Source organism: Camellia sinensis, chromosome 8 (assembly GCF_055761805.1).
Source record: "Camellia sinensis isolate YWXY chromosome 8, ASM5576180v1, whole genome shotgun sequence".
Lineage (NCBI taxonomy): Eukaryota > Viridiplantae > Streptophyta > Magnoliopsida > Ericales > Theaceae > Camellia > Camellia sinensis.
The window spans coordinates 199,147,726-199,174,608 of NC_138968.1; the positions used below are offsets into that span (position 1 = coordinate 199,147,726).

The 26,883-nt window shown below is 35.0% G+C and overlaps 1 long non-coding RNA gene across 1 annotated transcript; it reads right to left on the reverse strand.

Annotated features, from left to right (window-relative positions):
* Positions 1–953: 953 nt before the first annotated feature.
* Positions 954–11,403, reverse strand: LOC114293422 (uncharacterized). Its single transcript, XR_014338982.1, has 4 exons — positions 11,059–11,403; positions 10,521–10,600; positions 8,219–8,295; positions 954–1,068 (listed from the first exon to the last, which is right to left on the reverse strand). It is a non-coding gene; the product is annotated as an uncharacterized LOC114293422 (long non-coding RNA).
* Positions 11,404–26,883: the final 15,480 nt, after the last annotated feature.

Consider the following 26,883-nt stretch of genomic DNA (forward strand, 5'->3'; position numbering starts at 1 on the left):
GAAATATACAAAACAGCCTTTCGGCCCAGAAATATACAGAACAGCCTTTCGACCCAGAAATATACAGAACAGCCTTTCGGCCCAGATATATACAGAACAGCCTTTCGACCCAGAAATATACAGAACAGCCTTTCCGTCCAGAAATATACAGAACAGCTTTTTAGCCCAGAAATATACAGAACAACCTTTCGGCCCAGAAATATACTATGTATGGACTCAAGAGGTGGCTCGCACGGATTCTAGAGGTGGCTCCCACCAAGGTGTAGCACTTAGTTCCGTGCAGCACTTTGTTCCATACCAGAATATATCAGAACAGATTAATTTCAGAATCATATAGAACATACACACATTCTTCCCTTTATTCACATGAATTAACATAGATAATATCAGTTTAACAGAACGTTGCTGATAATTATTCGCAAAAAGGTAAATATATTTTACAGAGTGAATGCTTCCAGAAATATGTAGATACCACAGTTCCATAATGCATATACATCCCATGTGCTTATCATGTTTCAATACTACTAACTAGCAGATAACATAATGCTCATATTCATTATCCATAGCAAACAAAACGTTTAGTGCAATGATGCACTTAGATTTCCTCATGGTTCTTTGAAAGTCGACATACTTGTCTCGTAATTAGCAGAACCTTAACATTAACAATAATTTGAAGGTAAAGGTACCAATACAGCAATAGGTCAGAACAATTCATATCACAACAAGAGTCACATAACAATGTCGTTGATACCCAGTTCCTTTTTATTAACTGACTTCACCGTTTTAATACTTTGTATGAAATTTTGATACGGAATCATAGGTAATTCTTAGGATGGTACATTACCAACAACCATTAGTCATAACCAAAATACAGAGGAGGTTCAGAGTCATACCAATGCACACCAAAATCTTTCAATGTTGCCACTGATTCCCAACATATGATTAACATAACTACTAGTGAAGAACAGAACGTTAAACAAAAGAATTATTAATGGTAATCAATTGTGCGATTCTTGTACTATTACTCACAGTGTTGTTGCGGGGCGATGGTTCCTCCTGTGGTGTGTCCTACACACATATATAACACACATTAGTTCCTTTTTCCTTTTAAACTATTTCTTACGTCATTACATTTCAATTGCATTTACAACCATCAAAAAGACATCAAACACAAATTCCAAAAAGAGCTGAGGGTTAGGCACACAAAACGGAGTGAATGAGGTTTTCGACCTGGGCCGCACGTGCGGCCAAACCCTCCGCTCGTGCGGACATGTACCGCACGTGCGGTCCCCCTCTACCGCTCGAGCGGCCAAACTGCAGTACCCTAAATCAATTTTCCTCCTCTTGTCCGCACGTGCAGTGGTGACCCCTGTTTTGAGGCAGCTCGATTCTAACCCAAATTTCAACAACATCAAGCCAATTTACATGCAATCTAAGATGAAATTAATGCAATTCATTGACCCAACATCACCATAGCATGAATTGGAACTTGAGCATCACAAACTATACATGATTAAACGCTTCATCAAGTCATAACCTTGCCGAATTCCATCCTTTAATCTAAGTTTTTTGCATCCATAAAACATAACACAATTCATAAATATAAATTCATGGGGTTGGCATAACAACCAAAGCTTGAAGTATAAATTTCTTACAACACCTGAATTAGTTTCAAAACAACTAATTGATGAGAAGCCCCTTTGTAATCAAACATGAATCACACTCACTACTCAATTACAACCATAAGTGTATAAATATGAACCTAATAAACGCTTCCTCACAAATAGAAACGGGAATTTCACACATGATCAAGAGAGAGCTTGTATAGAGTAGATTTAACATACCTTGAGTTCAAATTCTACAACCCTCACAAGGTTTCTTAACTTTCCTCTTGAGAAACTTCCTTTCAAGCCCTATTCTTCCCTAATTTCTCTCTCTCACGAATTTGTCTTGAAATGGGTCTAAGTCAATATTCAAGAAACATGAACACTTATATAAAATGTGAATAAGGACAAAATTTTAATCGTTTAATCATCCCAAAATTGAAATTTCGTAAACATGCTTAATATTACTTAAAAATTATGCTGATCACATATATAAAATCAATTTCAGATAATTAAGTCTCTAAAGCTTCCAATTTCGGATTCAAACAGTTTAAGTGCGACAGATAATTTTCTTATTCAACAGATAGGAATCTATATTTCCAAGTTTCACTTAATTCAACGTAATTTCACCTAAAATTTCACAATAAGCATTCAAAAGCACAGGATAGAGGACTGAAAAGATACCAGAATCATATACGAGAATCGGGTTATTACAGGAAAGACTTCCCAATCTTCCTAGAGTTAGTAAGGTCAAAGAAAAGAAAGTACACCCTGTTTTAATTTGTCATCATTGTGGTATGTATGGTTATATTTGCCCTTATTATTATAAGCTACATGGGAGAATGTCACATAGAGATGGAAGAAATTCCAATATCTCGTGGGATAGGAGCCACTTTATTGGTGGTAATGAGGCTAAGGGTCATATTAGACCTTGTTATTTTGATTTGCTTGAGACCAAGCATGAATAGAGGTTTTGTTTATCTAGACCTAGGAATAAGAAGTTGGACACCAAGTCAAGACAGGTTCCCAATGAAGTTGAAGGGAACCACAACGTCAAGACACCGCCCAAGAACCGTAATTCTCACAATTTTGTTTATACTAAAGTAGTTTAGGTGAGAAAAAATGACTTGTGTTAATTCATTTATTCGTTTTAGTTTTTAGGTTTCTGTGCGTTTTTTCTTTTTGAGTCATTTAATGAGTGCCTGTTCGTTTTCTACCTTGTTTTGTTTTAAAAAAATAATTAAAAAAAATCCAAAAAGATTTTCTTAGTATGATTTTGCAAGCTTGAAATTTTTGAAAAGTCATTGGTACAAATTGGAATTGATGAGAATATCCATTATATGTTAATATGTGTGTGCTTTCTATGGTCATTACTCATTCTGGAGTGTGTGTACTTTGGTTAGTATGTCTCATTCTGTATACACTCTTGAATTAGCAAATATTGGAGTCTTCCGCCTTAGTGATCATTTTTCTCTATGGACTTCTGGCATTGTATCTTTTGCTTTTCTAGAGGAATTAACCCATACTAGCATATCATGGGTGATATTGAGTCTCTTAACCACCTTCTATCTTTTTGCATCTCTACAGCTTTCCCCTTAGTTCTTTATAATTAAGGCATAAGAAAAAGGCTACCTCAGAGTCACCAACCAGGCTATCCTTATTGTATCCATGGTTCTCTGATTCAGTCTTCATACTCTTGAGCGTGTCAGCCAGCCGCTAATGAGTGTGCAAAAAAAAGAAAAAAAAATGTGCACAAGAAAAAAAAAAGTAAAAAATGTGCAAAATAAAGAAAAAAAAAATGTGCAAAAGAAAGAAAGAAAAAAAGATTCATTGATTGAGGGGGAGCCTCTGCTTTTACTCGCCAAATACCAAATACCCCTTGATTCCTAGTGGTTTGACTTTCCTTAGTTGTGCTTAGATTCTCTTGCTGGAGGTTCAGCTATCAGATCACTATTAAGATTTGAATCTTGTGTTTGTCGAACTCCAAGAGTCACACACACACTTTTATCATGAGATCTATACTTTGTTAGAATTTACCATAACCCACTCCACCTACCACCTCCACTACCACACACACTCACCTACTTCACCTACTTTCCTACACCTACCACACACACTCACCTACTCCCAAATCCTCTCCTATATAATAGGAAGCCTTGTAATATCAACTGCACAACAATCAGATATCAATACATCAATCAATAATACATCAATTTTAACATGGTATCAGAGCTATAAGATTTAAGCCTATACTCCTTTTTCCGGCGGGCAGCCGGCCGGCAACCTTGCCTTCGCTGCCCGCTGGAGTTTTTTTTTTTTTTCAACACCTCCACAGAGTATGGCTCACTTCCAAGCTTACTTCCATCCAACACAGTCTCCCCAATATACCCAGCTCTCCCTCTCGGCCGAAGCTCCCTCAGCAACACCACTGCACTATCTCTCTCTCCGGATGCAAACCACTCTCTCCCTCGGTGTCTGATAATACATATATGCTGTGTGTGTATGGCTCTCCATTCCAGCCTCCTCAAGGATTCATTGAAGCCGTCATGATGATCGAAACCTACAACGCAACCAAACCCACTTCGATTACCAATATATATCTCTCTCTCTCTCTCTAACACCACCTAGCTAGTTAGAGAGCTGCGTCCTAGCGACCCCCACTTCAAACCCACCATTCTCTCTCTATATATATATATTGCCGGAGATGGATGGGTACGGACTGTCGGCGTCGGAGTGTTTTCCCATCGACGACCTCCTAGACTTCTCCAACTAGATGCGAGATCCTCTGCGAGATCCTCCTCGCTCTATTTCTTCCTCCTGTCGGTGTTTGCTTCAGGCATGGCTGCTGCCGCGTTGAGTTCCTCCTATGCTTGGTGTTGACTATCCACTTGCCTAATGTTCGCATCTCTCTCTCTCTCTCTCTCTAGGGGCCAACGGGTGAGAGGGAGGAGAGCTTTTCCTTCAGCTAAAGCAACCTGTGTGCATGAGAAGGAAGGGGCAGCAGCACACACACGGCACACACCACACAACCAGCACATGGGGGGCACCGACTCCATCTCTTTCTCTCTCATATTTTATTACTCTCTCACTTTCCAGCCCACCGTTTTGATTCCCACTTTCCTTTTCTTTTTTTATTTTATTTTTTGTACTCATTTTCAACTCTTATCCCCACTCATCCACACCCCCCTTTCCTTTTCTTTATCTTATTTTATTTTTCGTCATTAAAAAAAAAAAAAAAAAAAAACCTGCCGACCTCACCCGGAAGCACATGTTTTCCACTGGCAGTGTCCCCCTTTTGCACTCCACTTTCTTTCTTTTATTTTATTTATTTATTTATTTTTTTCATTCAAAAAAAAAAAACAAAAAAAAAAAACCAAACAAACAGAGGAAGAAGACGAACTGCACACCAACTTATTTTATTCATGTCGGGACTCACCCCGATCACCATTTTACACCAAAAAAAAAAAAAAAAACAACACAACAAAAACAAAACCAAACAAAAACAAAACCAAACCAACACAAATCGGCACAGTGGGATTTTTCTTCTCTACTCTGCCGCCGGTCTCTTCTTCTTGCCTCCGTCCCGGGCGGCCCTTGACGGTGTTGTCTCCGTATTTCCCACTCCACTGGGCACGATCACTCCACCATGCTCCTCCACTGCAGCATATGGCGGACCTCCAAATCGGAACATCACGGTGGCCTTCCGCTTCAGCTCCTTGTTTTCCGCCTTTAGCACACTTATCTCTGCTCGCGCATCCTTATACATGCGTTGGAGCAGAGCCAGTTGGGCGTTTACATGCTGCACCTCATTTGTCCTACTCTGCAGCCGGTTTGACAAATTTGTGACCGCCGTCATGCTTTCCACACATGCCTTCAAAGTATACTGATTGGCCTCCACATCTGACTGCACTGCCATTCTTTGCTCCACCGACCGCATCGGAAAGTTCAACGGAGCAAACTCCGGGGCGCTTGGTTGAGTTTCCAGTGCCACCGCACCAGTTCTCTCTCTCGTTGACTCGTTGAGGTCGGGAAAGAGGGTGAGCAGCCCGCGGGAAGACGATGAAGCCATTTTCTAGGCACCAGAGTGTTACACAGTATCTCTCTCAGACTTCTCTCTCAGAAAACAGAGTGTTACAGAATCTCTCTCAGAAATCTCTCTCAGAATATCTCTCGCAGGTTTTTTGCCTCAGCCTCAGCCTCAGCCTCTGTCTTATAGCCGAGGTAGCCACGCGCATCGCGCGCCTCTTACCACCAGCCGACAAACGGGCACGCAAGCCAAGGCGCCCACGTGCCTCGCCATCATGTCCGACACACCTTTTGATGAATTGGGCACGCCTTTTGATGGCACGCCTTTTGCCAAAATTGGGCACACCTTTTGAGGGTGCCACTTTTACAAGGGTCCGACAAGACTCTGTAAACTGTCCCGACATAGATTCCAGTTAGTTTCTACAAGGGTCCGACAAGACTCTGTAAACTGTCCCGACATAGATTCCGGTTAGTTTCTCCAAGGGTCCGACAAGACTCTGTAAACTGTCCCGACATAGATTCCGGTTAGTTTTTCCAAGGGTCCGACAAGACTCTGTAAACTGTCCCGACATTGATTCCGGTTAGTTTCTACAAGGGTCCAGCAAGACTCCGTAAACTGTCACAACAACTGTCACAACATTGTCTACTACAACGGTCCGACATGACCCCATAAACTGTCTTTTACATCGGTCTTACACCACCATCGAGTGTCCTCTACAACGTTATGACACCCCCATACAGTGTCCTCTACAACGTTATGACACCACCATACAGTGTCTTCACCAATGGTCTGACACGACCATCCAATGTCTCCTATCCTTTTTTATTTTTATGTATTTTCTTGTTTTGTTCCTCTCTTCAAACTCAAGTTGGTTAGTTTCTATCCTCCTTGAGTTTGCGGGGGGCTGTTAGAATTTACCATAACCCACTCCACCTACCACCTCCACTACCACACACACTCACCTACTTCACCTACTTTCCTACACCTACCACACACACTCACCTACTCCCAAATCCTCTCCTATATAATAGGAAGCCTTGTAATATCAACTGCACAACAATCAGATATCAATACATCAATCAATAATACATCAATTTTAACATACTTTTCACATAATGCATTACTTTCTTTCATGAGGAGTCTTCTACAGGCTGTGCATATTGTGTTTTCAAGTAATTGTGTTTCTTGGATAATTTTGCGTGTTTTTAAGGTACAAATATGAAATTCATTACTTGCTTCACCATATTTTGATTTTTGTCTTTTTCTTCTTATTCACTGTTTTCAATGTTTGTGGTTGCTTTTAGTGAAAGGGAGTTTGGTTCATCTTGGATTGGTTTGATAAGGGAGTTTGGCATTAGTTGGTTTGTGTGTTGCTCTCCACTACTTGTTTATTGCTTACTTCTCGCAGGTTATTAATTTTTCTATCATCTTATCCCTGCTTGTGTGGTTTTTGATCTTGCTTTCGTTGTTTGAGCTTCCTTTGTCAATTCGTAACAAAATGGGGGAGAAATATTGTCGGGTGCATGTGTCTTAAGATTTCATGCATTTATGCCACGTGTCGGGTGCACGTGTCTTAGTTTTCATGTTTTAATGCTACATGTTCTTAAAATTTCCAATTTATATCTATTCATATTTTCATCTCATGCTTCAAGATAATCTTGTCATATGTCTATTGCTTTTCATATACTCTTGTGGCACTAATAGTTGTTTTGGAGATTGTGGCACTAATAGTTGTTTTGCAGATCATGACCTTGAGAAAGAAGTTTGTTTTTGTTGGCTGTAATGGGTTGGGGTGATTAGGATTTTATTTGTTAAGTGTGTTTTGTCAATGCATTGCCAAAGAAGGAGATTGTTAGGTTTTTATTCTTGGCAATCTCGTTTGACAAAGCTTCTTTCAATTGTAATTTTGTTCAACTTTTATTTCAGTGAGGCTATGACTTTTAGATGTGAATCTAACCCGAATTGTGTCTATGCAAAGGAGTTTGTGATCTTAATCTTATCATGTTTGCTACTTCACTGACTATGTCAGGGATTGAGCTGCCCGGTCAGCTCGCGAAGGTCCAGGGAGCAACGCCACTTGGCGGGTTCGGGGCAGCACCCAGGCGGGGTTGAGGGGCAGTGCCCCTTGGCGGGTCCGGAGTGGTTCATCGTCATGGATTCGACATCGGCGTTATGTGATTCAACATAGGCAAGACAATTCCGAGGTGAAAACAGGGCTGGAAGAGGCACATAGAGGTCGATTCGATTCGGGCATGGATTTGCTAGGTAATTGAGAGTACACTTGTGTAATTCCTTTATGTCTTCTTAGTAGATTGTTTTGTGGCCTTTGCTCGTAGTTTTTTTTATCACAATTAGAGGAGCTCCCATTGTGGTTTTTTCACGTAAAATCGTTGGGTTGATTTGTCTTTGATTGTTTGATTGAAATTGCTATTTATTGGTTTAAATTGTTACATAATCACAAATCAATATCTAGGGGATTTCTAGATTTTTCACATTTATATTCAAACACAGAATAACAATTCCTTTAAAATTGTAAGTTGGATGCTCTAACTGAAAAGAACAAAAGGGAATTATATTGGAATCATACCTGTTGACATCTTATCCCAATCTATAACAATTTTGTAATGTCGAAAGAGTTGTTGCTACCATTGCTGAAGCAGACATCTACACATACAAATTCCTTAAAAAATTAAAATAAAGCAAATTCCTTAGATAAACAACATTCTATAATAAACATTCACAAATAGTTAGTTGAAAACAATGTGATCTCAACATAGGAAGATTACATTTACATTACGATTTTACAAAATGAACATGATTCCAAAATGTAGGATGTAGTCGATAGTAAGATACTATAAATCTTTCTTCCAATAATTACTCATAAACTGAATAGAGAGAAGTAAAACAACAATAGGAATTTAAAATCCCAATTCAAAACAATCAAGAACAAGAAGTTAAAAAAGGGTCATCCAAGAGGAGTAGATTCCAACAAACCTCTCTGCACACGGTAGTGCGTTTTGTAACTATAAATGGTAGAATTGATGAACAGTTGCCTACTCCCACGAATTGCAAGAAAATGAACAATGCCTTGGTATGTTGAACAAATCTTGTTCACTATTTCTTCATAACAAGAATCGTAACATTGAAAGGAAATAAAAACAAATATTTGAATCCAAGTCATGACTTATTGGAAAACTTGTTTGTTGAACATAATTCTTATTGAGAGATACAGATTTTTGGTGAATGCTATACATTACAATTGGGGTTTGCTCTATTTGATTGCTTAGTCCAAATGCGATAGATTAGTTTGGTCTATGTCACATCATTTTTTTTTTTTAATTGTTGATTTGGTTTTAGAGTCCATCATCAGGAATTTGTAATTTCTTTCTAATTAAATTTGATAACAACCAATTAGGGAAAGATATAAAAAGGCTATTGATTCTATTATTTTGTTTGCTCGGGTAGAACCAATGAGGATTTGTAGAAACTAGTTTTATATATTAATCAATGTATTGTTAATATATATATATATATATACATATATCAATGACATTCAAAATATAGTAACCGAAGTTCTTTGCAAAGTTTCGTTTGTCTAATTGACAAATTATCAATTTAGGCCTTACCCCCCTTTTTTGGGGGGGTCTGGAAACAAGCCAAACTCTATGTTATAAAGTCTTTTTTCCACAATTTAGTTTAGCCTTGGCCAATTCTCTGTGTTTGTGTGTGGGGAAAATGTGAAATTGGTGGATCTGAGACCTGAGGCCAAAATCTAGTGAATGGAAAATTAGTTCTCTGTTTTTATCTCATGTTAATTTATTCTGTTAATGTCTCTTAGTTCACAAAGGTTCAATTATTGCATTTGACCTGAATTTTAACAGCCAATATTCTTGTTAAGAGACAACTATAAATCAATGTGGTAGTTCTGCATTGCGCATAGAAGTCACCGTTGTTCGTCAAATGGAACTCATTCTGAGTCTCAATTTGATAATTTGAATTGTTTACTTTTTAAAGTATATTGAGTAAATTATACCTGCAAAAAATCAAATTGATTGGATATTAAAAATATTTTTATCAAATTACATTTGTATCTAAAAAAAAAAATGAACGGTAAGTATGATTTTAAATATAAAACTTAATTCAAATGTTATTTGATGAAAAGGCTAATGACATCCAGTCAACTTAATTTTTTTAGGTATATACTACTCAATGTACTTTAGAAATGAACGATTCAAATCACCAAAATAAGACCTGAAATAAGCCAAAATGAATGCAAAATAGTTATTGCAGTACACAAGATACAACCACCACCCTTCATGAGCATGGGGGTAGAGGACTACCTAACAATGAATAAGTTAAATGTGTTAATGTGAATATGTCCTAAGTTAAATAATACTATTTATTTAAGTGTAGTAAAGAACAACGACCAAAATCTTTAAAAATATCTCAATCAATTCTCTTTCATGTCACATTTGAAACAAAGGTGTTCTAGTAATTAATCAATGACAATATTATTTTCGCTGATTGTAATGACACGTCCAAGTTAGCATATTCATTCAAGTGATCAATGATGAAGACAAATGGATACAGTCAACATTTATAGGACATCTATAATAATTCAAATATCATATTAGTATCCGCAATACATGAAGAAGAATGTATATAACTTAAGTTGAAAAGAAATGTAATGAAGAAATAACATTACTAACTTGTGATGCATTCTTGAGTTAGTCCTAAGAATTATTGCCACTTCTATGCTCATACATTTCAAACTATAAGTCCTAATCCCCAAACATTTCAATCACCAATTAATTTATGGGTCATAAAAGAATATTTCTAATATACAAAATGAAATTTAAAAAACATATGAAATATAAAAAAGCACTTACAAATAAAATGCCATAACCCCACCCCAAATTAAAGCTGTGTAGATTTTTTTGTTCTTGAAAATGAAAGGATGAAAAGTCCACTGCATCATAACATTAAACATGTGAGGAAAAATGGAAGGTTGTATACCTTACAATGAGGACAAAAGCTAAAGTACAAACAATATCATGCTACATAAATTTTCAAAGAAGTCCTGTCATTAGCAACATACTATGAACTTTTGGTTGTGTAAAATCTAGTAACTGCCCAAAAAGAGACATCTGAGACCATCGATGGTGGTTTTGGGTTTAAGGTTTAATTTTTCAATGCTTTGTTTTTGAATATATTGTAGTGTCTTTAAAAAATCCACCAATTTTGTTTTTGTATACCCAACATAGATGGCTAATGTCCAAAGAAGTAAGCATGCAGGTTCTCTTATAAACATATTCACAAACACCTTGTAGGCGTATTCAATGCCTATAAACCTATAATCAATCTATAAATCACAATGCAAACACTACAAAGAAAACATGTCCAAGAAGGGGGACCATGAACCCAAACCTCAGGTGAACATAATTGAGAAGAAACCTTTGTTTGTTTCTCTTCTCTGTTTTCTGCAGATAAGCCTCAATTACGGTAACATCTGTTGTGCGACTTGATTGAGGTGCAAAAGGGTGTTATGCAAACTCAAAATGCAGACATCTGGGTATTCTTTTGTTAATCAGTAGTGCAAGCTTCCAATTATTCGTCTACAAGCGGTGCGCCAAACAAAGAAGGTTTTAGGAGAGACCACAGAAAGACCCATCAGTTGAAATCAAGACTTGGATCATTTGGGTTGGTTGTCCATTTGGTACCCACCGAAACACCCCTGCTTACCTACATAGAAGAAGCAACTTGAGGCACGTCATCTCTGGAGAACAGAGATTCAGAGAATTGAACATTCTGCAATTCTAGGCTTTCTTTTGAGCACATGGTGCACCGTTTGGATGGCTAGCAGAATTACACCTAAAAGCAGCAGCATTATACCATTCTTACCTACTTTTTATATATGTTATAGATTTGTGTGTTACACAAACGGAATATTTCTTAATAAATTAAAATTTTTGGGGTCAACTTAAAAATAAAAGGTAAGTTGTGAATGTACGAAATTCGGAATTATTGTTGATAATTAAGGAATGGTTTGTGAGGAAAATAAATTTTAATTTAAGGGTTTCTATTTTCTAATTAAAAATTTTACACTGTTAACATTAATTTTCATTGTTTTAAAAAAAATTATTTAATATTTATATTTAAGGCAATAACAGTTATAGTGACTATTATATTTAATGATAATGATAGTATGTCACTACTTAAATGCTAAAATTTCACAGTAAAATTTACTGTGAATCAGAATAATTTTTTATTGTCAAATAAAATAAAATTTTTATTGTTGACATTAGTTTCAATAGTAAAATTTTACTATTTTTTTTATAAAAAAAAAATTATGGCTAATATGAATCTTGTTTAATAGTCTTGACGAAATGATTATAAAAATAATAATTTTATTAAAAATTGACATTTGAATCAAAAGGTATATTATTTTAAAATTTAAAATATAAAATTAGTTAGTAAAAATAATTTGGTAATAGTACTATGTGAAGGCATTTTTAAGACACCATTTATATGTTTATTCTTAATGCATGAAAATGTTGTTATGAGAGAGTTCTGACCAAATTTTTCTCTCAAAAAAGATATTATTTGTAACTATAATTTCAATGGTGGTACTATATACACAAATTAGTGTACTAACTAGTATACCAACAATAATTATGACATTATTATTGACCCCACTCATTATATAAATTACAAATATCAAAAACTTCTTAAATTATGTCACATCATCAATTGATATATTAGTTAGTATATTAATTGGTACATATAGTATTATTCTAATTTCAAATATGAAAGGACTTCATTAATCTATGAATAGCATTTTGGGCCAATTTGGAAACTTTGCTAAAAACTAAATTTTAGCTTTTAATTTATTTTGAGTCACATTATTTCTTTATAATTTTTATACTTTTTTAAAAAAAAAAAAATTAAAAAATCAACTTTTAACTAACTTTCCAAAACAACCCTTTGTTATTATCTTTTAAGTCTTCTCATATTTGGAATTACAGTTACAAAGAATTAATCGGGTTCCTATAGTCAAATAAACAAATAATTAGAATTAATTGAAATTGATTATAGCAATGTCTATATATCTTATAAAATTAAAGGAAAATGATATATAAACAAATCCATTTTCTAAACCCATTTTCTAGGTCGTGTCAACAAGATGATTAATTGATGATTAGTTGATGATTAAAAAATAAATGAGAGAAATATTTGATTTAAATATTTTAATAGAGTGACACATCATTAAATTTAAAAAATAAATATAATTTTTTAGTCTCAATATCAATACTTAAAATTAAATTGCAATGACAACACAGAGGCATATACCAAATTAGGATTTGTAACTTTTGCCTATAAAAAAACCTTATGTCCCATTTAAAAATATCATTAAAAATTCTATTGATGGCAACTACTAACTTATGTCGATTTGTTTTCTTCTTCGTCTTCTTCAATCTCTTGGTTGGTCATGAATGTGAGTAGGCATGAATTTCTTATTGCAATGACACATTCAAAATCAGAAAATATTGTCAACCAAATTTACTGTAATCCATGAATATTCATTTATTTATTTTGTTTTCTTATTTATTGTTATGTATGTACACAAGATAGTCATAGTACTTCTCAAATAAAAATGGTTGGATTTCTCTCATGTTGGAATTTCAATATGTGAGAAGTTAAGAGATATATAGAGTATACCGTAAGTCCCGTTTTTAGAATATTTCTAAGATTCGTTGAATACAATATTCATGCAAAAAATCAAGATAATTGAACATTGGTTGCTCTATGTTATATTACAAAACATGAATAGTTATTCTTAAAATTATATTTGTCGTCTAATTTTTTTAAAACAAATGAAGGGGCTAAACGTGAAATGGGTCGGGTCCAAGCCTTGGGCCGGCCCAATCCACTGAAGTCCAAATCCAAGTGGGTTGGATGAGTATATGGGCAAACCAATTAAGCTCAACTTCATGACCAACAGTCCACCCAAGTCCTCAAGCACTTGGGTCCAACCCGCAGTGGAAAGGCCAGTCCAGCCGTGATGCTGGGCTGGGTCGAGCTGCGAGACTGAATCTACGGGCCGAACAGAAAATAGGCCAAGCCCATGCAAAGTTACCTGAATGGACAAGCCCATCTCCATGAGTGATCTTGTGAAAGGCCAAGACAAGGCATAATGATGCCGAGCTGAGGAACATCGGTACCGAGCTGAGGAAACCTCGCAAGGAAACGTGGAAGCTGTGAACGTGTGCATGTGCAGGTTGCCACCTCAGCTGGTCCCCTACACCTAGAATCACAGAAGTTGTTGAGCCAAAGGAATGTGGTTTGTTATCAGCATGACTACAATGAGTATATGCATTTATTGGCAATTAACAGGTGGTCCCCCACCATGAGCAATGACAAAATGACACCTGGCAACATCCAAGCTCCATGAATCCACCTTGAGAAGCAAGCAAGGAACAACATATATATGCTACATGAACTTCACATTGAAGGTAACTGAATAGAACTGAACTATTCCAAGCAAAACCATACTCAACTCCCTTCTCCAATCACTAATTCCCACACCGGAGGGGTCATCCGGCCAACCCCAGCCGGGTAGCTCTAATGGTGCCTCTTTATAGCGATCCCGGTTTTTCCTTCCTTTGTATACTGTATTCTAGACTTGGTTTCGTGGATTTGTTTTGTATCATTATCACTTCTAGCCTTTACTCTTTGTGTTTGAGTCTTGGGTTGTGATGGGCAAGTTTAAAACAGGTTAGTTGCACTTTGAAACCAAAAGGTGATGCCCAGGTTTTTGCCTTCACGCTCGAGCGGAAGTTTTAACGCTCGAGCGGGCTTTTCGTTGTTGCTTCTCCGCTCGAGCGGGAGTTTTTACGCTCGAGCGTGGTTTTCCATCTCCCAGTACTTTACTCTGCAGTCCGTCCGCTCGAGCGATATTTTTTTACGCTCGAGCGTGATCTCTTGATTTTATCCCTCCGCTCGAGCGGAGAGTTTTACGCTCGAGCGGATACCATCGCCTGCAAAACTTCTGGAAGGGTGCAATCGACGCTCGAGCGGCTCTTTTCACGCTCGAGCGTGAGTCTGTGTCTTACGCTCGAGCGGGGTTTTTCACGCTCGAGCGTAGAGTCGACTACATCAGTCCGTGATTTCACTTTTTGGATCACTTTTTGACCTACTTTTTCTTTCTTAACTTTTAAAAACCGCTATTTGAGAGTTTCTCTCTCTACTCTCACATTCTCTCTAAGATTTGATCTATTCCTTGGGGTCTTCTACCCTAGTTCCTTTGAAAAAAAGGTAGAGCTTCGCGAGAGCTTTCTTTTAATCTGAAAAAGAGAGGATTTGGAGCACTTTGGAATTTGAGTCTTCATCTCCGTCTTCTCCATTCGGGTTATTTTCTTCAAGGTAGGGATTTCCTACTCCATCTTATAAGTTTTGTTCTAAGTTTTGGTATTTTGATATGTTGGGAATACTTTGATAATTTTGGGAAAAACCCTAGTTGTAATAATGAATTAATTTGTATAATTAATTTCAGGAAATTGGAGAATTTGGTTAAATTCATGAAATTGAGGAATTCATTAATTAAATGGTGTAGTTGTATAATTTAAATCACTCACCTATTGAATTGTTGATGTATTTATTTCCAGTCTAGAAATAACTGTTTGGGCTATCGGTGGAGGATAGTCATGTTTGTTGTAGGCATTGTATGTGGATTAGGGAAAATTGAAACTAATCAAATTGTTTAAGTCATAAATTTAGACTATTGAATTAATACAGAATATACATGTATTGATTGAGCATTGCATATGCATATTGTTTGGGAGGAGATAGGGGATGTACTCCACGGTTTAGGGGAAGATAGGGGATGGACCTCTAAACCGAAATTTTGTTTGGAAGGAGATAGGGGATGGACTCCATTAGCATCACTATTATGTGTGCTTATTATATTGAAGTGTTTTACATGTTATTGATACAGCACTAAAATGTGTATCAAACGGGAAGTATGAAGTGTTTTAATATGAGCCTGATTCTCATTAATGTTGTTGATATTGGAAGTAATGTGAATGTGATATATAGTTCATTGTTGTAAGTTTGGCCAGGTTCTGAGCCATATTGATAATAATGGGAATTGAAACATGTCATAGATATTAGTGTCTTGAGACGGTATTAAGTCACAATTGATTATCTTGGTTAACCATCTATTGAATGCTATAGCTTTATTCAATGCTTATATTTGGTTTAGTATTTTTCTACTGGGCTGTGGCTCACCCTTTATGGGAACATCATTTTCAGGTTCAGGTGATAAGCTACCTCCAAGGACTTAGCTTGGAAGGAATTGGAGTTGAAGACTCTGTTTAGTTTAGTTGTTCTTTATTTATTTGATATTACATGTAAACATTCAAGCCTAGGGCTTTAGTGTATTTGAGTTAGCACTCGTATTTTGTGTCCAAGTGTTGGCTTGGAAAGATGTTAGCCCGTAAGGCATTTAATTTGATGTTACATGTAATGTTTTTTTTAATAAGAATACTCTGATGAATAGAATAACGGTTGGTTTTCTTTTATTAATGCATGTCAATGTTATGTATATTATGGGTTTATTTTGGGGGCGTTACACTCTTGTTGCAGGAACTTCAGTCCCTGGATAGTCCAACCGAGTGCGGAGCCCCGATCCACTTTCATCTAGTGCGGAATCCAGTACGCACAACAAATATGATTCAAATATATAGCTGCTGAATGTTTTTTTTAATAAGAATACTCTGATGAATAGAATAACGGTTGGTTTTCTTTTATTAATGCATGTCAATGTTATGTATATTATGGGTTTATTTTGGGGGCGTTACACTCTTGTTGCAGGAACTTCAGTCCCTGGATAGTCCAACCGAGTGCGGAGCCCGATCCACTTTCATCTAGTGCGGAATCCAGTACGCACAACAAATATGATTCAAATATATAGCTGCTGAATGTTTTTTTTAATAAGAATACTCTGATGAATAGAATAACGATTGGTTTTCTTTTATTAATGCATGCCAATGTTATGTATATTATGGGTTTATTTTGGGGACGTTACACTCTTGTTGCAGGAACTTCAGTCCCTGGATAGTCCAACCGAGTGCGGAGCCCCGATCCACTTTCATCTAGTGCGGAATCCAGTACGCACAACAAATATGATTCAAATATATAGCTGCTGAATGTTTTTTTTAATAAGAATACTCTGATGAATAGAATAACGGTTGGTTTTCTTTTATTAATGCATGTCAATGTTATGTATATTATGGGTTTATTTTGGGGGCGTTACACTCTTGTTGCAGGAACTTCAGTCCCTGGATAGTCCAACCGAGTGCGGAGCCCCGATCCACTTTCATCTAGTGCGGAATCCAGTACGCACAACAAATATGATTCAAATATATAGCTGCTGATGTTTAATCATCTTGACTTTTTGCATAAATATTTTACTCAATAAGTTTTAAAAAGTGAACGGTTCAAATTATCGGAATTAATTTCAAAATGAACCTATCAAACCCAAACGCTCTCTCAAGTTGAGATCCCAACTTGAGATAAACTAAATCCAATAAGAAGATAACCAAATCATATGTCACAATTTTAACTTGATAAATTTAGGTTCAAAATCTTTTGTATAAAAAATCCTTATATCCTAATAATAATAATAATAAATGTCAGTAGAAATCAAAGTGTAATCCACTTATGGCGACTATTAACTTACATTCTACTTGGTCCTCTTTACCCTCTTTAAAATTGAAAGTATTCTCACACTTCACCCCTTTAAGGCATGATCATGAATCATCAATCTATATTGCTTATATATTAGTATATGATCTCAATGAGTAAATTTCTTTTACTTTTTATTTATTTATTTTTTGTGGCTTTTGTTCGTACACATACAGCTGGTGAAGATGGCAATATGAAAAGTCCAGATGCAAACATGGAGGGTGATAGAACTCCTCAAAAACAGGGAGCTTATGATCATGTAGTCAACAATTCAAAATTAATTTTATGCATCCTGGGCCTGAGCCGTTGTCCTGACACTACACCTTCTTATTGGTGTTGTGTTACCGGGAAAAATTCAATCGATTGTAATTATGGTGAGTCAGAAGTTTGTGACGCCCTGTGTGGTATACTGTCTTTGTGATTGTTAAATGTGTATGTGACATAAAATACATATATATATATATATATATATATATATATATATATATTCAATAATTGATTGTTTTAGAAAGTTGGTTAAAAGTTAACTTTTTCACTTTGTTTTTTACTTTTTTTGAAAAAATATATAAAAAAGTAGAGTAGTGACGTAACCCAAAATAGGTTAAAAACTAAATATTGACTTTTAACCATGTTCCCAAATTGGCTCAATATTTTATACATAATTTTTTTTTTTTTTTTTGATCGAGAAAATCAGCACAACAATTACATAGAATTGGAAGATAAGCACCTAACAAGTCCCATAGGTGGTTGGACAACCCAATTAGGGGATAAAGTATTTCGTAAACATACAGAAGCAACCCAGTGGGCTACCCTATTTCCATTTCTACGACACCATTTAAAAACTAGCTGCTTGCCCATGGCCATCGATCTAACATCACTCAGCACAGTAAGCAACTCTTAAGGACGGACCCCTTCTAATACACAGAGGTGAATAATTAATTTACAATCATTTTCAATTTCCACTTCAGCAAGATTGAGAGCAATGGCCATAAGACACGCTTGTCACACTGCAATTAATTCTCTTTGAGCTATTGACTTCAATCGAATCTTTTGAACCATTCCATCCACTAGGAGGCCTGTTTCATACTGAAGAAGAACTGCCACAACTCCTGTGCTTTGCTTCAAATCAATGGCTGCATCACAATTAAATTTCCACTTGCCCCTTGTAGGAGGAACCCATCTAGACCCTCTGTTATCCACACCCGTTATTGCAGTCGAGGGGGTTGAGGGCACTTTGCATGTTGCCAAGAATTCAGCTTCATCTCATCTTGCCTTCGCTATCACCCCTGCTAGGTCAACCAATCAATGATTAAATAGATGATCATTTTTTCCCTTCCAAATGGTCTAGGCTACCCAAACCATTGAACAAATCACAGACTTCCCCCAACCAGATCTACCCAAAGATTCAAACCATTTCCCAAATCAATCTTTAGCCAAAAGTCTGTCAAGTTCGTCGCATCTCAGACCAACATCACCCCCAAACCAAACTTATGTCATATATAATAGAATAAATATTTAAGGGTGATTTAAATATAACTTATTTTTTTATTTATTATGAAAAGATATGTAAAAAAGTGTAAAAATTATAATCAATCATCAATCATCATGTCTTCATATTTCTCAATCACCCAACATATCACCACACTTACCCACCTTCTTAACCAATTACAATAACATAGAGTAACACGTGTTCATATTCTAACACTAGTCAATAATCACAATTCATAATAAATAAGCCAAGAAATAACTTATTTAGAACACATACAGCTGAAATATTAGATTAAAGAAGTAAATAAAGTAAGAATGAAGGGTTATGGAGGTTTCAGAGGAGAGAAAGGGAAAGAAAACTAACTCACAGTGCTTCTCCACTGCTCAGCAGCAACAGCCAACGCAAAAGCAATGATATCGAAGACGAACACCAATCTCGGTATGATTTTCGACGCCATTTGGAGTAATTAATTAATTAATTAAGCACTCTGTCTCTCTCTCTCTCTCTCTCTCCTTCTTCACACCACACCCAGATCTATTATATTTTCTCTCTATTACCTCTCTTTACTCTCTCTCTCTACATATAGAGAGAGAGGGAGATACAATGCAGTGCAATGCAATATAGAAAAGAGTGTTTACGAAGCAGGAGGTGAACAGAAAGAAACATATAAAACGTAGACATTTCAACACTGAAAAATGGTTGAGAGTACTAAAAGTGGTGCTTTAATAGCACCACTAATGATGTGGCAGCTTTTTTGGCATTCCCAATGCATTAGTGCTATTAGTGATTTTTTTTTTAACGGTATGAATCATTGTTGTTTCAACACTAACTTGACAATACATATAAACTTAGCAGATCAGACGACTCATAAAGGATGCGTGAAACCAACGGTTACCATCTGTAGCTCGACTTTTTTGCGCCCCTTTTCGAAAGTTTGAAAAAAGCCCTACAATTCGAACTCTCGCGGTTCTGAATCTAATCTCACAAGTGCAATATGAAATTGATAAACACCAAAAAGTCCAAATCTGGCAAATTTTTTAGAAAATCGATTTTGAATCAAATTGCTAAAAATTGACTACTTTACTAGATACAAAGTCGCCACCTAAATATTTTTAAGAAATTTAGGAAACCCATGACTCATGCTGAAGGCCACGTGTCCATCATCACCAAGATTGTCTCGGCTCAAGAACTTAGGTACGAGATGAAAAAGTCATGAATTGAGCACTCCCGCTCACCCGATCAAAGATCGGCATCTACTAATCATGATATGAATTTTATGTACATTATATACTCTTGTTCCAGTTTATTAGGCTAGGATTACTATGTGATGCGCACACACAAGTATAGACTAACTTGCAAGAATTGAAGCATCTCGAGTCATGTTTGTTTTGAAAATTGTTTCGAAATATGTATCACTTGAAAAAGTGATCGCATATGAGCATTGCTCAAATTATTCCAATTCAAGCGATAAGCCTTCATCCACAAGCATACAAGCAATTTATCATTTAAGCATTTAGCCTCATAGTAAGTATGCGAAACATGGCAACATCAACACTCATGCAATTATGCTAAAACAAATAAAGGCTCACCTAATACTCCAAGCCAAAAAGAGAAATGAGTTAAAAAAAAAACATGATTTTAACTATGCAATTATGACTAATGCAACACATGCGATATACAACTAAATAGGCTCAGCTACTAATGTGGCATATGAAACAATTAAATAGCATGCGGTCTAAGCATGTATTCAAAGAAGTATTGAAACTAACTAACAATGTAGTTAGAATGATGAACCAAGCCTCGGTTCATGCAATACAAATGGATGCAAACATGAGTTATGCTAACCAAAACATAATGTCCCTAAACTAACCATCATAAGCAGATAAATAAAAGGGAGAAAGATGTATGGTTGGAAGACATACACATTATTACATTGCGCTCTCATGAAGAAGAGTCCGAATGAAGCTAACTAGCTAAAGTTAAGCTAATTAGGCTAACTAGCTAAAGCTAAGCTAATTAAGCTAACTATTACAAAACAAACTGAATTAGCTAAACTACTTAACTAATTATTGCAAATGAATATGAATTAACTAACTATTCTAGTTAACTAACTAATTACAAAACGAAATTGAATAAGTAATTAACTAACTAGTTAATTACAACACTTTACAAAATTAACTAGTTATAACTAATTAATTACAACAAGATTAATTTACAACTATGATAATTATAACACTAATGAAACAATTAATCGCATTCGACCAAGGCTTAAGTAAAGATGGGTGAAGGTTGCACGCACAGTGCCTAAGAGCTACTCTGTCTGTCCAAGCCAACTCTGTTTCACTTTCAACCACTGCCTCTATTTTCCTGCAAAACTGCACTGCTGGCCACACACTAAGGGCCGGCCGTGCATCATTGATGGCCGGCCAGGCCTACAGATGGCCAGTCGTGCATCAATTTGGTGCAAAACTCTATTTTTGTGTTTTGAGGTAAACCAATGTAAATAGAGTGTCCTCAAGCTCTATTTGTCTCTTTTTTCCTTCTCTGTCATGGGAAAACCTCGAGAGAAAGTTGAAATTGGTTCCAAAGCCATTAATGAGCAAATTGATTGCTTGATGGTCTTGGATGCTATTTTGGAGAAAAATCAATGAAATGCAAAGAATGAGACCAGCCCTTTCTCTTGTCATGGTATGAACTCAAAGAGAGAGGTTGCAACGCTTCAAGAAACATCAAAATGCCATGAATTAGCATGTGACAACTCTTAACACAAGGAACTTGGCATAACGTCCGGCCAAGTTAGAGCAATTTTAAGCCATTTTCTTTATATGGGTTGATCCAAGTTTTAAGCCAATTTTATGAAGCCTTGCCATTCTTTAGTCCATTTGTCCATAGTGGTGTTATAGTCCTCTAAACAAGAAGTAATGTCAAATGAGAGGTTCTTCTAAAGCATGAAAGAGAGACCACACCGTTGACAGTGAATCTCCAAAAATATTAAGCCATTAAGTAAGAGTCTCTCTTACATGTCTTGAACAACCTCAATCGGTTGAAATCATTCTCAAGAATGAAAGAAATGAATGGTGGATTGATTGTTAAAATTAGACTTTTAAATATGGAAATAAGTAAAAAAAAAATGCTTAGAACAACATGCAACAAGTTATGTATGCCAACTTATGAGACAATAGCTAAACTAAACAAAGCATAAACCAATTTAAAAGGCATGGACAGCCCTAAAACAATCCTTAACGCATGAAAAACAGAGGCTAAAAATGCATAAAAAAAGCCTAAAAAGCCTAACAACAAAGAGATGAAACAAGGCTAGGAAGCAAGAACAAGGAGGGGTGGCTAACCCCTCCACTTTTGAAACCTTAAAACATGATTTTTAGCCTTTCTAAAACTCTGAAAATCAGTGTAGATATCAAATAAAAAGAGTGGAAAAGGAAGGGTTTGAGCTATAAGTAAATGTGTAAAAAGAGCAAGCTCTCTCTACCCTTATGGTAGCCCTTCAAACCCAATCTTAAACACTTCAAATAGACTCAAAACAACACAAAACAATAAGAATTATGTAGCAAATGAAAGAAATAAAGACAAGAGAGAAGATAACAAGCTTATACCTCTCAAGGGGTAAGCTTTTTGTTTGTGATCCAAACTTTGTCTCAACTCACTCTCAAGCTTGAATTATGCTTCTCCAATATCAACCAAGGCTCTAAGGTGGTGAGATAAGGTTGTATATGGTGTATGGAGATAACACAAGGAAGCTAGGTTAGTTCAAAGGCTGCTTGCAATGGAAGAAAGAGGAGGGAGCAGCTCTCAATGTGTATATAAGCTTTCTAAATTTTGTTCAACCCTCAAAATAATAACACAGCTTCATTTTTATAGAATTTGAGAGGTGATAAATATCTTCAAATGGACAGCTGGCAGGCTCTCACCCAAACAGTGTTTTTCACCACCTAAGGCCGGCCATCACTGATGCACGACCGGGCTTTGATGTCCTCCCCTGTTTTTTGGTTCAAACTCAGCTCAGGGTGGAAAACGGTCCAAAAATGAAACTCACAAGTTCAAACAAGGTAAATGTTGAAGATTTGATATTTTTTCGAGAGCCTAACTGAATCTGAATTGCTGTGAACTCAAAGCACACAATTCAACTTTCATCATCGAGTGTATCGAACCAAGCGCCTAAGTCTTACGGGCGGTCAAAAATAGAGTGTCTACACCATATACTCATCAGAATTAAATGCGTAAGGACGATGACAGCTGATCTTGCGCCTCTTTGTTTATTAACTCGTCCTTGTCTTTTTTATTTTTATTTTTTTATTTTTAAAATTTTGCTTGTACTACTAACCTACTATTGTCAGGGTTGTTTTTATTTTTACCAGAACAAAATGTTGAGTCTTGAAGGGTGCCCCTATGGCAAGGAGAAGTTATTGGTTAGTTTTGGAGTATTGCTCTATACTATTTATTGAAGGACAAGTGTTTCACTGTCTCTTAAAATGAGATAGAAAGGTGATGGGTCTCACTGATTCAAAAATAATAATTTTTTAATAAAATATTGGGTCTTGTAGATTCTGATAAATATTGTACACTCACTCAGTCTTGGGTTTAGAAGGCACCCCAAGGGAAGGGGTCAGGGATACCCTGTTCGAATTTTTTGATATTTTGATAAGTTTTTACTATTTTTGTGTTATTTTAATTTCTATGTTTATAAATAAACGAATTTTTTTCGTTTTTTGAATTATTATAGAGAGTTATAATTACTTATTAATTATAGATTAGAAAGAGTCGTTTCCCCAGCACAAAAATACCACAAATTTGATTTTGACGAAACTTTAGGTAGCTGCTGGGAGCAGCAACCATTATAAGTTATTAGTAAAATGGAAAGAAAATAAAAGAAAAAGATTGCTAGCCTTTCTTTTGGTTGGTAGTGTATGGAAGTGTGTGGAAAACTGAAATGAAGTCCGCAAGTTTACTCAAGCCAAAAGGTAAGAGATTTCTTACTTTTAAGTGAGTTCTTGATGAAATTTTTTATGGTGTTTTGTTTTTGTTTTTTTTTTTTTTTCAAAGTGTTGAGGACTTACAAATGCTTGCTCACTTGGGTGACACTTACCATGGGTTTGAACTTTATCAGTATGGTTGTGTATATGAGTATTTTATAAGATCAAAATAAAGGGAAAAAAGTGATGTAAAAATTAACAAGTTTAAAAGTCATAAATAAATAAATAAAAATTTCGAAACTATTTTTTCCGAGATTATTATTATTAGGTATGCAGGGTTAGTTAATGGGCCATAGCCTTGTCCTTGTTTTGCGCAACTCAAGTGAACCACGGCCCAATGGGCTTAATAAAGAAACCATTTCATTTTGCTGAGAAAAGAAGGAGAAAAAAAATTAATAAAAAAATAAGAATAAGAAGAACAACTCATTATTAGAATAACAATGAGATCTTTATTTACCATTTTTATGAATAGACGTTTTTCTTATCATAAAAGAAATTATAAGAATTCTAAAACAGTGATCAAATCTCCAACCTTTAATATATATATATATATATATTTTTAAAATAAAACAAAAGCCAAAAAAATAGGTTTGCATTTTTAATTGAATCAAGAAGGTCTGATCATCCAGAATATGATGCATGTTATATACCACACATTTGAAGAATGAACAATAACACAAAAGTGATAAGCAATATTATTCAAATCAACAATTATAAAATTTGAGCACCGATTATATTTATTCTGAATAATTTCTCTTATGTATATAATTTGCATCACAGAATTTTAACAAGTGCCTTGATTGTCTAAAATCACAAAAACAAAATAAATAAATAAAAAAGGGGACTGATTTTCATGCATGGAAAATCATGATCAACGAAATGACACACACAAAGCTTATCCCAAAAAATACTGCTTAGGAGTAATTTTTATAATTTTTACCATTTTTGGTGTGGACACTGTGTATTTTGAAAATGGAAACAGAAGAATCAAAAACATAATGTAGTGTTTTTTGTTTCCAAAATATAAAGCAAACGTATTTTTCTTAATCCAGTAAGTCTGAGAACACGTGTCTAATGAGACCTTAAATTATCTTATCTTTTTCTTTTTCTTTTTCTTTTTTTCTCACTTAATTAAGGCCTCTATAGCCAAATCTATTCTCTCTTCTTCTTCTTCTTTGATTACCAAAGTGGGAGGTTGTTGATAAAGTACAAAGAGGAAGACAAATGAAGTCTTTGTTACACACTGTGTTCGGATGGATCAAAGACTCACAATGGAGAAAAAAGTGGTAACAACACATACCTGCTTTCTTTCTTTCTTATTCTTCTCCATTCTTTGGGTATTAATTTGAATCTTAATTTGAATATTAATTTGTACAAAGAAGAGACAGGAAAGAGAAAAGTGACACATTTACCTTTTATTTTTGTCATTTTTTCTTGTCTGTTTAACTAACTGTATAGTACTTTATTTGGATGGTGTGGTTTGATAAGAAATGAAGAGTAAGAGAACTTTCTCATATTTGATTTATAAATTCGATGAGAAATAGTGAGGAAAACAAGTATCTTATTTTATTTTATTTTTATTTCTCACAAAAAATATGAGATTGGTCAAAAACTAAGTTAAAAAATAAAAATTATAATATCATGATTACCAGTTATAAAATACAAAAGAAAGAAGAAGAAAAATTTCACTTATATTCGTCACTCACATATTTTACTATTATACCCATTGATGTAGGACAAGATTTTAAGACTTTTTGTATTTTTAGTTTTAATATTTTTGATAAATTATTTTATTAGGAATCTTGTAATTTAGTATAAATAATTTAGAATTATTAGGTTTCTTAATTTTATTATTTTAGAATTAGATTTTGACTAGGATTTTAAATAGTTAAGAATTCTAGTTTCTTGTTCTCTTAGGTCTCCTAATTTATGTTGATTTAAGTTTCCTAGTTTATTTTAGAATTACTTTTCCTATAAGTATTAGATTTAGTTTATTATAAATAGCTATGTAAGCCTCATGGCAAAGACAACTTTTATACAACTTTTATTCATTCATTCAATAATATTTCTCTTCCTTGTGGATTCAAGGTTCTATTTTTCTCGTGGATTCGAGAGCCTCTTTCGTCTATTAGAACGATAACTAGTCCCCGTATATTCCGCTGCGTCACCCATCCAAAAATTATAGTAGAGAAAAAACACAAGATTTTTTAACATTTTTTTTCTCATTTATTACTATACATATATAAGTTAAACTCTGCTATGGTAAGGCTGATGCGTGGAATTTAATCTTAATTGGGCTTGTAGTTTGTTAGTCAAAGTATCGGCCAATGCCCGGTGGGATTGCGCTAGGGCTTTTAGAAGAGAATGATAAGGGCCCAGTCTTAAGATGTACAATAGGCCTATAATAGATCCAAAGCCCATGCAAATTATAATATAATGCCGTCACAAATAATGACTTTATTGACACAAAAAAAATAAATAAATAAATAAGTAAGGAGACTTACTGGTAAGTCATAATAGGAAGATTTATTATCTAATAAATTTTATAATAACTAATAATATTTTTTATCAAATATTATTAAAAAAAGTTACTAACTATTAATTTTCAGTAATATTTTAAAAATTGTTACAAAAAATATCATTAATTATAAATTTTAACGACAGTTTAAAAAAATCATTACAAAAAATATTATTAATTTTTAACTTTCAGCAACGGTTTGAAAAATTCGTCATAGGAAACGTCACTAATTATAAATTTTAACGACAATTTATAAAAAAAGCGTGACAAAAAAAGTTATTAATTATCAATTTTTAGCGACGTGTATAACAAAATCATCACCAAAAATTATTTTTAACGACAATCTTATTAAGAACTATATTTAATAAGACTTAATAAGAATTAAATTTAACTATTAGAGCCTATTATTAATTTATCCAAAAATTAAACCACCTTCATAAAAAATTAATTATTTGCAATGACATTCTCGCTCTCACTCCCTATACATACAATGTAAATGACTATTTGTGTAT